Below are 17,141 nucleotides of genomic sequence, written 5' to 3'. Positions count from 1 at the left end.
GCCTGGACACCCATTGTCTCGGTAACAGAAAGGCAGGAAGAGGGTGACTCAGATTGGGTTTAGTGGCTCACCAAGGTCACCAAGGACTCAGCAGGCTGTCTCCATTGCATTGGTCCTGGGTCTGCACTGTTGCCCTGCAGGGACTCCCATGGCTGTAGCAGCCTTGAGTGGCCCATTTTTACCTGGCTATGCCCAAAAGATGGAGGGAAAGATAATTCTCATTTGTCTTTTTTTCAGGGAGTCAAGTCTTTCCCACAGTTCCCCAGATGACCTGTTCCCTTCTCCATTGGCCAGAACTGGGCCATATTTTCACACCCAACCAGAGGCCTAGACAGGTGGATCACTTGAGCCCACGAGTTCAAGACCAGCCTGGCCAGCATGGCGAGACCCCGTCTCTGCTAAAAATACAGAAAAAAAAATTAGCCGGGCATGGTGGCATGTGCCTGTACTCTCAGCTACTTGGGAGGCGGAGATGGGAGGATTGCCTGAGCCCAGGAAGTCAGGCTGCAGTCAGCTGAGATTGCTCCACTGCAGTCTAGCCTGGGCAACTGGAGTGAAACCATGTCTCAAAGCAAAACAAAACAAAAAACCCCCATTTCTGTTGTTTAGGTTAGCATGCCTCTGGGTTTCCCTCAAAACACTGTTGAACGATGTTGCTGTGTTTGGGCAGAGCTTCCAGGGACCGCTGTGGATATCATGAGGAGGCCTCAGAGCTTTCTTGGGCAGAGCTTCCAGGGACCGCTGTGGATATCATGAGGAGGCCTCAGAGCTTTCTCGGGCAGAGCTTCTGCAGGTGTCTTGCCATGGTCAGTTTCTTTGCTGTTTTTATGGCCCTCTGCAGGAGTGTCCATGGTCATTATCTCAGCCACCTTTTGGTTTCAGTTTCTCATCAGGTCTTGGGGGTGTCTGGCCACAGCAGATGTTATCTTATTACCTCAGTCCATTATACCTATGTTTATCATTTTGAGGGTTCAGCAGTTTCACTGTGGGCTGAGTCACTTGTCGTAAGTGACTCCATTTTGAAATATTTAGGATCACAAAACTCTTTAAGGGGGCCCCCACAAGAGTCTGCATTCAACAATCCCAGAGTCTGGGTTTTTGCCTTGTGGCATAATAAAAATTTTTATTTTTAAACAAATTTATGCCTTGTAGCATAATAAAAGTTTATTTATGCCTTATGTGGCATGATAAAAATATATATTTTTGGTCTTTGACCCCAGTTCCAGACACAGAGGTCCTAAGACCCTTGGAATTTCCTGAGTGATAGGTTGTCATGTTATTCAGAAGGAGTCTCTGTCAAACAAATCTGAGTTTATGCTAATGAGGTGGCTCTTGGTTGAGGAGGGAGAGCTGGATAACTTCAGGATGGGGACTGATCACCATTATTTAATCAGTAATGTCTACATTATGCAGCCTCCGTAGAAACCCCTACATGACGGGGTTGGGAGAGCTTTGGGGCGGGTGAACACAGATGTGGTGGGAGACTGGCCTGGCTGGAGAGGGCATGGTGGCAAAGATTCTCTGTGTGACCACATTTTAGTCAGGTTCCCAAACCTCTTCCTAGGCACATCTGTACTTCCTTGTAAAATCTAATTTTAGCAAAGGACCCTGCCAAGTCAGTTTAGCAGGAACTTCCCACCCTCAATATCTGACCGGGTTCATCCTTCTCACTGTCCTCCAGGTGATGTCTGATCACCCCGGCCTGTCTTCAGCAAGAATCCTGTTAGTGTGGTTTAACCAGAATCTCTCTTGCCCCTGAGGTTTCCTCTTTGTAATTGTGCATGCACTGACCTGTATGCTTCTCCTTGCCTATGAATTCCCACTTGCCCGTGCTGTGTTCAAGTTTGAGCCCCATCTCTCTCTCTTGCTGCAAAATCCCAGTGCAGTGGATATCAAGCTTGTATCATTAGATAATTTTTTCTTTAACAATGGAAGCTGTGCACAATCACTGCCCCCCATATTAGTTTCTTCTTAGTTTCTTCCATGTAGCTGTTGCTGATTTGAATCCTTTATAATAAACTGACAATCATAAGTAAAGCAGTTTTCTAAATTTTGGAAGTTGTTCTAGGGAATTATCAAATTTAAAGGGGATTTAGGGGGTCTCCACCATTTGTAGTCAGCCAGGTAGAAATGTGAGTAGCCAGGGAACTCCATTTGTTGCTGAGCCTGGAGACTTTACCTGTGGAGGCTGAGCCTAACTCTGGATAGTTAGCGTCGGAATTGAGTCGGATTGTTGAACATGCAGTCAGTGTTGGAGAATTGCAGGACTGATTGATGTGGACAAATGACATGTATTTGGTTGCTATCAGAAGAAACCATACATGCCCACTTCTGTTACTTGAAAAAAAACGGGGATCATTTGTTTAGTAACAAACAACTTTTCATGAGAACACAGGTGTGGATCAATAGGAGTTTTATTACTTGGCACAAGTAAGGAGGACACTGGGAGGATTCTCCAAAGCAGTCTTCCCTAGGAAAAGTGACAGGAGGGTTTTATGGGTGATGGAGAGGGGAGAGGGTGCATCAGCACATGCAGAGGAGGGGTCCCAGTTGCACAGATGCAGTGAGTCATCGTGCCAACACATAGGTTGCATGCTATGGTAATGAAGCTGTAGCTCCTCTGGGGTGGAGACTTTAGCATGGTAATGAGGAAAGTTCACTCAGATTCATCTGTAGGTTGCTGGGATCTGTTAGGAGCTGGTTTTAACCAACCACATGACTGCATTCCATGCAAGGTTTAGGAAGAAACAGGTTGCAGGATGGTAGGCTGTAAAAGGCTGATTGCTGAGTTGATTAAATTCCTATAATCCCTGGAAACCCTTGCTGTCTGCCTACACTTCCAGTTCATTGCGGCTTGTGCTGAGGTTGAAACAGCTTGTGGTAGATAGTGTCAGGTTTTAGCTTAGAGTCAGTTCCAGGCAGCTGGGGTCTGCAAATGCAGGACTCCAAAACAGCCAGTGGCCTTTCTTCAGCAGCACCAAAGCTTAGATGCTGCAGGAGTGACGGCTGTATTCCAAGTGACAAACAAGGCTTTCTGAAGCCTGTTCTGCTTTGTCAGACTTGGAATCCAAACTGACCCACATCAGGATGGATGGTCTGCTCCTAAGGATCAGACATCTAATCCCACAAGAGCGCATTAGCAACCTAAAACCTTCTTTGAAAAATTCCAGAAGCATATCTCCATCTGGAGACTGCCTCTCTTTCTCTATTGCCTCTTTTTTTCCTAGAGGCTCCAATAGGTAACAATAATAGCAGAAATAATCAGTTATGAAGACTGATTTGTTTTTAATACTCAAAGAGTTTAAATTCCAACCAGCCCACTGACAGCAAAAATCTAGGAAGTTGTGCTTTACCACCAACACTTTCTTCTTGCAGCTTTCCCTGATTGGGATGATATCTCTAGCATTTATGAAATTACAAGCATATGATATTTTACATTAATTTATATTGTATATCTAGATGCAATAGCTGCTGTAACCCAAAAAATATTTGAGACAGCTCTCAGTCAAAAATTTAGAGATTTATTTAGCTAAGGTTTAGGACACATCCAGGAAAAAAGGAACAGAAAACCATAGGAAACATCTGTGATTCGTGCTTTTTCCAAAGTGCGCCTGGGGGCATCATTATTTAAAGGGAAAAGTGTGGGCATTAGGGGAAAGAGAAAAGGGAAAAAAAGGGAGGGTAGATAAAAGAGGCAAGTGGTTGCATTCCTTTGAGTCTTTGATCAGCATTCACTGAATCTGCATTTTACATGTGAAAGGAGGGGGTAAAGGAATAGTTAATTATGCATTCATTTCGTGCTCAGTGAATCTGGATTTTTATATAAGCAGTCAAATATGCATTTGTCTCAGGTGAACAGAGGGATGACTTATAGTTCTCTCCTTTCTCCCATACCTGTGATGATAAGCTGTCAATTTACATCATCAGGGTGTCATTCAGCAGAACTGTTTTAGGGTGAAGATCTTGGGGCTCACAAAGAATTCCCTTGTGAGCAAATTGTTAGGGAGTTATATAGCTTTTTATTTTTGTAGCTATCTATTTAGGAACAAAATGGGAGGCAGGTTTGGGTGACCCAGTTCCTAGCTTGAATTTTCCCTTTGGCTCAGTGAGTTTGGGTCCCGAGATTTTGTTTTCCTTTCCTGCAGCAAAATAAAAAGCCATTTAAAAATATACTTTTTCATTGCAAATTTATTTGAATCCATGGCAGCATTCAGTATTTAGATGTTGAGAAAGACTCTGGCTGGAATTTGGGACAAGGAAATGTTCCCCCTCCACTAACCTACTATAGTAGCGAGGTAGGAGGCTGGCAGGACTTGCTTTCTCGTTGCAGCCTTGTTGATCATGTTGATTGGAGCAGGATGTGGTCAGAACAGTATGCAGTGAAGAAGCCAGCCAAAACTAGCAGATGGTGATGGAAGTGACCTCTATTTGCCCTCACTGATCATTAGCATAAGACACTCCCACCAGTGCCATGACAGTTTACAAATACCATTGCAATAGGCCATGGTAATGGCCTAGAAGTTACCTTAGATGGTTCTGGAAACTCTCCACCCTTTTCCAGAAAGTTCTGAATAACCTGTCTCTTAATTAGCATATAATTAAAAGTGGGTATAAGTACAGCTGCCAACAGCCCATATGTTGCCAACTCAGCCCGCTGCCTATGGGTTAGTCCTGCTCTGCAAGGAGCAGTACTGGTTCAAAAAAGTTGCCTTCTCTCACCACAGGCTCATCCTTGAATTCTTTCATGGGCTAAGCCCCAATTTGGGGCCCAAACATGGGACACAGATTTGGCATGGGACACAGATCCAAACCAGTCCAAACTGGGCCCACTGCCTGTCTTACAAGACCCATGAATACAGCTATTCTCATTTATTTTTGTATTGTCTATGGCTGCTTTTGTGCTACAGTGGCAGATTGTGTGGCCTCCTGGCAGGCGAGGCCTAACATATTTATTACTTGGGTCTCTGCTGACCCCCTGGGCTAGAGGTTTATCAATTTGATTGATCTTCTCAAAGAACCAGCTTTAGACTGATTGATTTTTTTCTTTTTCTGCTTTATTTATTACTTCTTCTATCTTTATTACATTTTCTTTCTTTGCTTGTTTTGGTTTTCATATGCTTCCTCCCCCTTCTTCTTTTTTTTCTTTTCTGGCCAATTGCTGAAAACCTGGCTCCCCTACTTCCTTGAGGTAAAAGCTTAGATCATTGATTTGAGACACGTCTTCTTTTCTAATATAAGCTAATACTATAAATTTCTCTGTAAACACATTTTTAGCTATATTCCTCTGAGACTGTAGGAATAAAAAATGTCAGGCCTCTGAGCCCAAGCCAAGGCATTGCATCCCCTCTGACTTGCACGTATATGCCCAGATGGCCTGAAGTAACTGAAGCATCACAAAAGAAGTGAATATGCCCTGCCCCACCTTAACTGATGACATTCCACCACAAAAGAAGTGAAAATGGCCGGTCCTTGCCTTAACTGATGACATTCCATCACAAAAGAAGTGAAAATGGCCGGTCCTTGCCTTAAGTGATGACATTACCTTGTGAAAGTCATTTTCCTGGCTCATCCTGGCTCAAAAACCTCCCCAACTGAGCACCTTGCAACCCCCACTCCTGCCTGCCAGAGAACAAACCCCCTTTGACTGTAATTTTCCTTTACCTACCCAAATCTTATAAAACGGCCCCACTGCTATCTCCCTTTGCTGACTGTCTTTTCGGACTCAGCCCGCCTGCACCCAGGTGATTAAAAGCTTTATTGCTCACACAAAGCCTGTTTGGTGGTCTCTTCACACGGACGAGCATGAAAAAAAACAACGTGCTTTTTCTATTCTCTCATTCAACAATAATCAACAAAACATCTTCTGTGACCTCTGCTCACCAAGAAATGTGTGGAGATTTGTCCCCACCAACTACTAATTCATCAGTTCTGCAGCAGACATCAGCTGTGTGTCCTCTCATTCTGTTCAATTTTGACACTAATTGGAGATAATGTCAGATCCCACAGGTTGAGGGCTCAGTTGCACAAGATTCTCCCCAACTTCTGATGTGAATTGCCAGCTTCAGGTTGTTTTACTTGTGTTTCTGATTAGCTGTGTATAAACTGGGGTTCCCAGGACCTCCTCATTGGGTTTGGTTAATTTGCTAGGGCAGCTCACAGAACTCAGGCAAACACTTACTTACACTTACCAGTTTATTACAAAGGCTATTTTAAAGGATACAAACAAAGAGATGCATGGGGTAAGACATGCGGGAAGGGGTGCAGAGGTTCCATGGCCTCTCTGGGTGCTCCATCCTGTGTATCCAGATTACAGGCATGAGCCACTGCACCTGGCCTGGGATTACAGGCATGAGCCACTGCACGTGGCCTGAGTATTATTTTATACATTTATAGGTCATTCGGGTTTTTCCTTCTGTTTATTATTGATTCATGGCTGTAAACCAAAAAGTATCTGAGACAGGTCTCACTCAATTTAAAAGTTTATTTTTGCCAAAGTTAAGGACATGGCCAGAGAAAAGGATCATAAAATCCACAGGAACAATCTGTGGTCCAAACTGTTTTCCGAAGGTGATTTTGAGGGCTCCTAAATTTAAAGAGGGTAAGTGGGTTGGAGGGGAAAGAGGGAGGATATGATCACATTACTGGATGCACATTTTTTTTTCTGTTTTTGAGACAGTCTCACTCTGTCCCATCAATGGTGTGATCTCGGCTCACTGCAACCTCTGTCTCCTGGGTTCAAGCCATTCTCCTGCCTCAGCCTCCTGAGTAGCTAGGATTACAGGCGTGTGCCACAATGCTTGGCTAATTTTTTTTCTTTTTATTTTATTATTATTATACTTTAAGTTTTAGGGTACATGTGAACAATGTGCAGGTTTGTTACATATGTATACATGTGCCATGTTGGTGTGCTGCACCCATTAACTCGTCATTTAGCATTAGGTATATCTCCTAATGCTATCCCTCCCCCCTTCCCCCCACCCCACAACAGTCCCCAGAGTGTGATGTTCCCCTTCCTGTGTCCATGTGTTCTCATCGTTCAATTCCCACCTATGAGTGAGAACATGCGGTGTTTGGTTTTTTGTCCTTGTGATAGTTTGCTGAGAATGATGGTTTCTGGTTTCATCCATGTCCCTACAAAGGACATGAACTCATCATTTTTTATGGCTGCATAGTATTCCATGGTGTATATGTGCCACATTTTCTTAATCCAGTCGATCATTGTTGGACATTTGGGTTGGTTCCAAGTCTTTGCTATTGTGAATAGTGCCGCAATAAACATATGTGTGCATGTGTCTTTATAGCAGCATGATTTATAATCCTTTGGGTATATACCCAGTAATGGGATGGCTGGGTCAAATGGTATTTCTAGTTCTAGATCCCCGAGGAAATGCCACACTGACTTCCACAATGGTTGAACTAGTTTACAGTCTCACCAACAGTGTAAAAGTGTTCCTATTTCTCCACATCCTCTCCAGCACCTGTTGTTTTAATGATTAGTCAGTCCAGCACCTGACTTTTTAATGATCACCATTCTAACTGGTGTGAGATGGTATCTCACTGTGGTTTTGATTTGCATTTCTCTGATGGCCAGTGATGATGAGCATTTTTTCATGTGTTTTTTGGCTGCATACATGTCTTCTTTTGAGAAGTGTCTGTTCATATCCTTTGCCCACTTTTTGATGGGATTGTTTGTTTTTTTCTTGTAAATTTGTTTGAGTTCATTGTAGATTCTGGATATTAGCCCTTTGTCAGATGAGTAGGTTGTGAAAATTTTCTCCCATTTTGTAGGTTGCCTGTTCACTCTGATGGTAGTTTCTTTTGCTGTGCAGAAGCTCTTTAGTTTAATTAGATCCCATTTGTCAATTTTGGCTTTTGTTGCCATTGCTTTTGGTGTTTTAGACATGAAGTCCTTGCCCATGCCTATGTCCTGAATGGTATTGCCTAGGTTTTCTTCTAGGGTTTTTATGGTTTTATGTCTAACATGTAAGTCTTTAGTCTATCTTGAATTAATTTTTGCATAAGGTATAAGGAAGGGATCCAGTTTCAGCTTTCTACATATGGCTAGCCAGTTTTCCCAGCACCATTTATTAAATAGGGAATCCTTTCCCCATTGCTTGTTTTTGTCAGGTTTGTCAAAGATCAGATAGTTGTAGATATGTGGCATTATTTCTGAGGGCTCTGTTCTGTTCCATTGATCTATATCTCTGTTTTGGTACCAGTACCATGCTGTTTTGGTTACTGTAGCCTTGTAGTATAGTTTGAAGTCAGGTAGCATGATGCCTCCGGCTTTGTTCTTTTGGCTTAGGATTGACTTGGCGATGTGGGCTCCTTTTTGGTTCCCTATGAACTTTAAAGTAGTTTTTTCCAATTCTGTGAAGAAAGTCATTGGTAGCATGATGGGGATGGCATTGAATCTATAAATTACCTTGGGCCGTATGGCCATTTTCACGATATTGATTCTTCCTACCCATGAGCATGGAATGTTCTTCCATTTGTTTGTATCCTCTTTTATTTCATTGAGTAGTGGTTTGTAGTTCTCCTTGAAGAGGTCCTTCACATCCCTTGTAAGTTGGATTCCTAGGTATTTTATTCACTTTGAAGCAATTGTGAATGGGAGTTCACTCATGATTTGGCTCTCTGTTTGTCTGTTATTGGTGTATAAGAATGCTTGTGATTTTTGCACATTGATTTTGTATCCTGAGACTTTGCTGAAGTTGCTTATCAGCTTAAGGAGATTTTGGGCTGAGACGATGGGGTTTTCTAGATATACAATCATGTCATCTGCAAACATGGACAATTTGACTTCCTCTTTTCCTAATTGAATGCCCTTTATTTCCTTCTCCTGCCTAATTGCCCTGGCCAGAACTTCCAACACTATGTTGAATAGGAGTGGTGAGAGAGGAAATCCTTGTCTTGTGCCAGTTTTCAAAGGGAATGTTTCCAGTTTTTGCCCATTCAGTATGATATTGGCTGTGCGTTTGTCATAGATAGCTCTTATTATTTTGAGATACGTCCCATCAATACCTAATTTATTGAGAGTTTTTAGCATGAAGGTTGTTGAATTTTGTCAAAGGCCTCTTCTGCATCTATTGAGATAATCATGTGGTTTTTGTCTTTGGTTCTGTTTATATGCTGGATTACATTTATTGATTTGCATATGTTGAACCAGCCTTGCATCCCAGGGATGAAGCCCACTTGATCATGGTGGATAAGCTTTTTGATGTGTTGCTGGATTTGGTTTGCCAGTATTTTATTGAGGATTTTTGCATCGATGTCCATCAGGGATATTGGTCTAAAATTCTCTTTTTGTTGTGTCTTGGCCAGGCTTTGGTATCAGGATGATGCTGGCCTCATAAAATGAGTTAGGGAGGATTTCCTCTTTTTCTACTGATTGGAATACTTTCAGAAGGAATGGTACCAGCTCCTCCTTGTACCGATGTGGTACACATGGCCCTTGTGGCTCATGTGGCTTCTCCAGGTAAGAACACATCTTTTTGTTTCAATATCAGCCTTGACCTTAGAAGTATGAACCTTTGCTAAACCAGTACCAATAGTATGTTCTGATGAGCTGGTTATCTTTTCTTTGTGAAAATTAAATACTATAGACCTATATTCTGTATGGGATGGAATTTGTTCTACATCAATTAAGTTTGATTTTTTTTGTAAGCCCTCTTGCATGATCCAAATGTGCCAGGTGACATGAGAAATGAGAGGAGTTTCTTATAAGAGCTTTTGCATTCAACTGTAAAATGGCAACACACTCAGGCTCCCCTCTTTGCTACGGAGAGCTTTCTTCTTTCGCTTATTAAGCTTTTACTTCAACCTCACCCTTTGGATCCATGCTCCTTAATTTTCTTGGTCATGAGACAATGAACTCAGATAACACTTCAGACAATGAGAACATTGACCATTGACCTGTTTCACTGTGAGCAGTCATATAAGTCAATAAGCCCAACCCATGTACACAAAGCTTCCAATTAGCATTTTAGTGCCTCACTCTTGAATATAAACAAACCACTTGGCCGGGTGCAGTGGCTCACACCTGTAATCCCAGCACTTTGGGAGGCTGAGGCAGGCAGATCACCTGAGGTCAGGAGTTCAAGACCAGCCTGGGCAACATGGTGAAAACCCATCTCTTGCAAAAATACAAAAATTAGCCTGGCTTGATGGCATGTGCCTGTATTCCCAGCTACCCAGGAGGCTGAAGCAGGAGAATTGCTTGAACCCAGGAGGCAGAGGCTGCAGTGAGCTGAGATCATGCCACTGCACTCTAGCCTGAGTGACAGAGCGAGACTCCATCTCAAACAAACAAACAAAAACAACAAAAACACAAACAACTAAGGATTGCCAGGCATTTGAGGAAATCCTCTAATTTGAAAGACAGACAGCAAAATACACAAATAACTAACAAATAAGCTTCAAGAAAACAAAGAAAATATGGCAAGCAGAAGAAAATTTACAAAAGCATCATTTATTGTTGAGCACCCGATTCTGTTGCTGTTCGGGGTGCCACTGTGTAACCTGTATGGACCTAGGGGGACTGAAGAAAGTGTGGGGGGGTCGAATGTGGGAATAAAAGACAAGAGACAAAAAAGTATATTAGGAAGAAGGGGTCGGTGGCAGCTTGCCTCTAGTGGACAAGGGCGCTGAGCTTTACACAGCCCTCCATATTTATTAGGCAAAAGAGATAGTGAGAAGGGGGGTGGAAAAAGGGGTCAGAGTAGGCTTGCAAGACTGCATTCCCTAGATCTCCCAATAGATAACCTCAAGGAACTTGGTGCCAGGAAGCGATTGCCCTCAGCAAACATTGTGTCGGCAGGAGCAGTCGTGAGTTTGCTCACATCCTGCATTTATGATAAACAGTTTGGTGTTTGATCATATAGCCTCCAGTGGAATGCTGAGTTGGTCACATCCCACGGGCCTTCGGCTCCCTATAATTTATATCATGGAAGAGAGAAGAGAAAATATATTCAGGAAACAAGAACAGGAGGCTATAAAAAAGAAATATTTAGCTGGGCATGGTGGCTCATGACTGGAATCTTAGCACTGTGGGAGCCTGAGGCAGGTGGATCACTTGAGGTCAGGAGTTTGAGACCAGCCTGGCTAACATAGCGATACCTCATCTCTACTAAAAATACAAAAATTAGCCAGGAGTGGTGGAGCACACCTGTAATTCCAGCTACTCAGGAGGCTGAGGCATAAGAATCACTTGAACCTGGGAGGTGGAGGCTGCAGTGAGCTGAGATTGCGCCACTGCACTCCAGCCTGGGTGACAGAGTTGAGACTCTCCCAAGAAAATAATATATAAATAAAATTAAATTAAATTTAAAAAGAAACATTTAGGGAATAAGATAGTAGTTTTGGTTTTCTTGCTGAAAAATTGAAACTGAATCTGATCAAAACTCTAGATGAAAAGAAGTACAGGAGACAGTGGAGTATTTTAAACAATGCCCTAGGGATTAACCAGCAGAATTCAGAGACTGGGAAGCTCTATAAGGAAAAGTTATCAGTTTTATCCCCAACAATAAAATGTAAGAATAAAAGAGAGGAAGATGGAATCTATGGATTAAAGACCTAGAGTACATATAAACAATTGATGACCTTGCACAGAAAAGAGACAATCCAGAATCTAAGGCTACGATAGTATTGATGGATGGATAAGTAAAATTATAAGCTAATTTATGAACTTAATGCAAGAACAGTAGTATCAGTAAATGAAATGCAGCAATGTATTCATTAAAAATTCATTTACTCCAGGAATTTAAGGAATTTAAAGATACTTATAGCATGACATTAGAAAGCCTATTAATGTAATTTACCTCATTAACAGATTATAAAAAATATGATCATATCAGTAAATGCAGAAGACAGACTTGACACTCACTCATGAAAAAAATGAAAGTGTATCTTAGCAAACTAAGAAAAAATGAAAATCTCTTTACCCCAAAAATAGTATCTATTCCCAACCTATGATAATCATCATATTTAATAGTGAAATCTTAATTGCATTTCCCTGTGGTCAGGAACAGGTCAAGGATGCCTGCTAACCACACTGCTACTCAACAGTGTGCAAGAATTCTTGGCCAATGTCATATAATAAAGGAAGCATGAGGGAGAGAGGAAGGAAGGGAGGGAATGTGGTTGGGAGTGGGGGGAAGAGTGAGAGAGAGAGAGGGAGAGGGAGATTGGAAAGGAAGAAATCAGAAATCATTATTTTTTGCAAGTGGTAAGATTACCTATCTGTTTGTTTGTTTATTTATTGAGACAGAGTCTTGCTCTGTCCCCCAGCCTGGAGTGCAGTGGTGTAATCTCGGCTCACTGCAACCTCTGCCTCCTGGGTTCAACCGATTTTTGTGCCTCAGCTTCCTGAGTAGGCAGGATTATAGGCGTGTGCCACCATGCCCAACTAATTTTTTGTATTTTTAGTAGAGACGGAGTTTCGCCATGTTGGCAAGGCTGGTTTCAAACTCCTGACCTCAAGCAATCCACCTGCCTCGGCCTCCCTAAGTGCTGGGATTACAGGTGTAAGCCACTGTGCCAGGGCAAGATTGTCTATTTGAACTAATAAAATATATATAATTTTAGCAAGTTTGCTAGGAACAAGATTAATATACATAAATCAGGTGCATTTTTGTACCAGTATCAAGTAAGTACAATTTTTTAAAAAGATAGCATTTACAAATCACACACAAAGGTATAAAGTGCCTAAGTATAAATCTAACAAAAGTTGTGCGATGCCCTGGTAAAAACAAACACACACATCTTATGTTACCAGAGCAACCCTGGAGACATAGCTGAGAAAGCTCGTTATTTTCTTAAACAGTAGATAACTAAGAAAGCTCATTGTTCTTCCTTAAACAGGTTTTTAAATCATTTTACCTACAGGTATGTTTGCTTAAGAGAACTTCAGATGGTCCAGGAGGCTGCTGGAGCCTCAGGACTCTTTGGCAATTACTAGAGGAAGATAAGGTCAGAGCAAGACCCCAGCAAACCGAGCTGGTGATGCCTCGTTACCTTCAGATCATTAACGTATCATTATAATGCTAAAGTCCTGTATTAGGCCACGCAGCTGATAAAGACATATCTGAGACTAGGCAATTTACAAAATAAAGAGGTTTAATTGGACTAATAGTTCCACATGGCTGGGGAAGCCTCACAATCATGATGGAAGGCAAAGAGGAACAAGTCACATCTTACATGGATGGCAGAGGCAAAGAGATAAGTCGAAATTGAAGAAGACAGAAGCAAGAGAAAAATCCACTGCCTTCCAAAGAAATGATTGAACAGGAGAAGCAAGCTGGTGAATCATAATGAGGCATGTGCTGCCAATATGCACTGTACATTCCACAAGCATTGCTTTCTTATTTTACTTATTTTAGCTGTTTAACTTTGTAAGATGCATAGAGGTTGGATCAAGTTTAAATGACTCTGCCACCCCTTTCACACCAAAGAACTACTGACAATGAAGGCCAAGCCTGCCACTCCCATCTGACTTTCTGGCTGGCAGAAAAGGAAAGAACGTGCATGTTGGTGAAGGAAGAAGTGGGGTGGAAGAAGTGGGGTGGGACAACAATGAAATCAAGAGTAAAACCAAGCTGGCCCAAGGTGTCATGCAGCCTGTAATACAGTTTAATCAGAGTGCCTTTTTTTTTTTGTTCAAATGATTTTAAGTTTTGGAATGCAAAATTTTCAAAAATATGCAAATAGAAGTTTAAAAACTTTTTTTAAAAAAGTGGGGGACTCCTCTTTTTAAAACCGTCAGATCCCAGGAGACTTATTCATTATCACGAGAACAGCCCGGGAAAGGCTTGCCCCCATGATTCAATTAGCTCCCACTGGGTCCCTCCCACGACACATGGGAATTCAAGATGAGATTTGGGTGGGGACACAGCCAAACCATATCAAATCCCCACCCCTAGAAGAAAATTGCTGCCATTTTCTGAACATGCCTCATATGAAGAAGCATGTTTATGATCTGTAACTGCACATCTGGAGTTCCTTCCTGTACATGCTTACATACATACCTCCCTGCCCCACATCTAATTCCTTAAAGTTCCCTGGATTCCATCACCTTCGGAAGGGGTTCTTTAGAAAAAGAGCTCACTCCTCCGTTCCTGACCAGCAATAAAATCTGCTTGCCTTTTTTTCCAATTGGATATTCTTTCTTGGCTATCAATACAAAGTAAGGAAAGAACTTGGTTTCCCAGTGACAGAAGGAAATAAAGGATGACCATAATAAATTGAGGGATATACTGTATATATGATTGGGAAGAAGCAATGTAGAGATGCAAGCTCCCCTGTGCCCCTAAAAATCTATACACAGAATACATTTTAATAAAAATATCCTATAAAACATTTGTGGAAATTGAGGTTTATCTTCTTTTAAAAAATAATTTCAACTTTTATTTTAGATTCAGAGAGTACCTGTGCAGGTTTGTATATTGTGTAAAGCTGAGGTTTGGGGTGTGAATTATCCCATCACTCAGGTAGTGAGCATAATACCCAATGGTTTTTCAATCCTTTCTCCCATTCCTTCCTTCTTTTCTCCCTCCAGTCTAGTAGTCCCCAGAGTCTATTGCCATCTCTCTGTCCATGACCACCCAATGTTTAGCTCCTACTTATAAGTGAGAATATATGGTATTTGGTTTTCTGTTCTTCTGTTAATTCACTAAGGATAATGGCCTCCAGCTGCATCTATGTTACTGCAAAGGACATAGTTTCATTCTTTTTTATGACTGTGTAGTATTCCATGGTGTATATGCACCACATTTTCTTCATCCAATCCTCTGTTGACAGGCACCTAGGTTGATTCCATGTCTTTGCTATTGTGAATAGTGCTGCAATTAACATACAAGTCCGGCTGGGCATGGTGGATCACGCCTGTAATCCCAGCACTTTGGGAGGCCGAGGTGGGCGGATCCGAGGTCAGGAGATCAAGACCATCCTGGCTAACATGGTGAAACCCTGTTCTACTAAAAAAAAAAAATACAAAAAATTAGCCGGGCATGGTGGTGGATGCCTGTAGTCCCAGCTACTCGGGAGGCTGAGGCAGGAGAATGGTGTGAACCTGGGAGGCGGAGCTTGCAGTGAGCCAAGATCGTGCCACTGCACTCCAGCCTGGGTGACAGAGCAAGACACCGTCTCAAAAAAAAAAAAAAAAAAATACAAGTCCAAGTGTCTTTTTGGTAGAATGATTTTCTTTTGGATGTATACCCAGTAATGGGATTGCTGGATCAAATGGTAGTTCTGTTTTAAGTTCTTTGAGAAATCTCCAAAGTGCTTCTCACAGTGACTGAACTAATGTACATTCCCACCAACAGTGCATAAGCATTTTCTTTTCTCTGCAGGCTCACCAGCATCTGCTGTTTTTTGACCTTTTAATAACAAACATCCTGACTGGTATGAGATGATATCCTCTTGTGGTTTTAAGTTGCATTTCTCTGACGATTAGTGATGATGAGCATTTTTTCATGTGTTTATTGGCCACTTGTATGTCTTCTTTTGAGACCTGTCTATCATGCCTTTTGTCCACTTTTGGATGGGGTTTTTTCTTGTTAAGTTCCTTATAGATTCAGGATATTAGACCTTTGTGGGATGCACACTTTGTGAATATACTATTTTTCTCTCATTCTGTGTGGTGTCTGTTTATTCTGTGGATAGTTTCTTTTGCTGCCCAGAAGCTCTTTAATTAGGTCCCACTTGCCAATTTTTGTTTTTGTTGCCATTGCTTCTGAGGACTTAGTCACAAATTCTTTTCCAAGGTCAGGGTCCAGAATGGTGTTTCCTAGGTTTTCTTCTAGGATTCTTATAGTTCAAGGTCTTACTTTAAATCTTTAATCCATCTTGTGTTAACTTTTGTACATGGTGAATGGTAGAGGTCCAGCTTTAAAATGTGTTAGACTGGGTAACTTATAAACAACAAATTTATTGCTGACAGTTCTGGAGGCTGGAAAATTCAAGAGCAAAGCACTGGCAGATTTTGTTTCTGGTGAAGGCCTGCTTCCCATTTCATAAACGCCTGTTTTCTTGCTGTAATCTCACATGGTGGTAGGGGTGAGGGAGCTCTCTGGAGTCTCTTTTATTTTATTTATATGTTTTTTTTTTTTTGAGACAGAGTCTGGCTCTGTCACATAGGCTGGAGTGCAGTGGTATGATGTTGGCTCAATGCAATCTCTGCCTCCTGGGTTCAAGCGATTCTCCTGCCTCAGCCTCCCAGCCTGTAGCTGGGATTACGGGCGTGTGCCACCATGCGCAGCTAATTTTTGTGTTTTTAGTAGAAACGGGGTTTTGCCATGTTGGCCAGGCTGGTGTCGAACTCCTGACTTCAGGTGATCTGCCTGCCTTGGCCTCCCAAAGTGTTGGGATTACAGGCGTGAGCCACCTCGCCCGGCCTGGAGTCTCTTTTATAAGGGCACTAATCCCATTCATGAGGGCTCCACCTTCATGACCTAATCACCCCCCAAAGTCCCCACCTCCAAACACCATTTCCTTGGGTGCCAGGATTTCAACATATGAATTTTAGTTGGGGGGACACAAACATTCAGACCATGGCACATATATTACTGTATAATGTATACTATGCTATCTATATATGTATATATGGTATATATTATATACAGTTATATATAATTCTTAAATTATTTCTCATTTAATCTTGCTCTTTCCTTGGTGGTGGTCCTTCCTTTGTCTTGCCTGTACTTTTCGATTTGCAAGGTTCTTGGATTCCTCTCAAGCCTCCAGCTCCGATGTCCATCTTTATCTGGAAGCTCTAGTGTGCCTGTGTACTCTAGATAATGGTTTATGGTTAAGAGCTGCAAACTCTGCAGACAGAATCCCTGGGTTCTAATCCCATGACTTACTCACTGTGTGATCTTGGCAAATTAGCCTTTCTGTGCGTCAGTTTCTTATGTTATAAAATGAGGATATTAACAGCATCTACTTGTCTCAGAGACTGTGGCTATCCACCAAAATCCATTCTCCCTGTTTTTTATAGTAATAGAATAAAACTATTCTGTTATTTGATGACTACTCTATTTCATGTGGCCGGTCTTATGCGTTCCGCTGAAGAACATTTCCAGCCTCCCGTGCAGGTAGTGTGACCGAGACTGAGTGCCTGCAGATGAAATGTGACTGTAGCTGGT

The sequence above is a fragment of the Gorilla gorilla genome, chromosome 9, assembly GCF_029281585.2.
Source record: "Gorilla gorilla gorilla isolate KB3781 chromosome 9, NHGRI_mGorGor1-v2.1_pri, whole genome shotgun sequence".
Classification (NCBI taxonomy): Eukaryota; Metazoa; Chordata; class Mammalia; order Primates; family Hominidae; genus Gorilla; species Gorilla gorilla.
The sequence above is the reverse complement of the archived record's forward strand: the minus strand, read 5'-3'. Positions refer to the sequence as shown.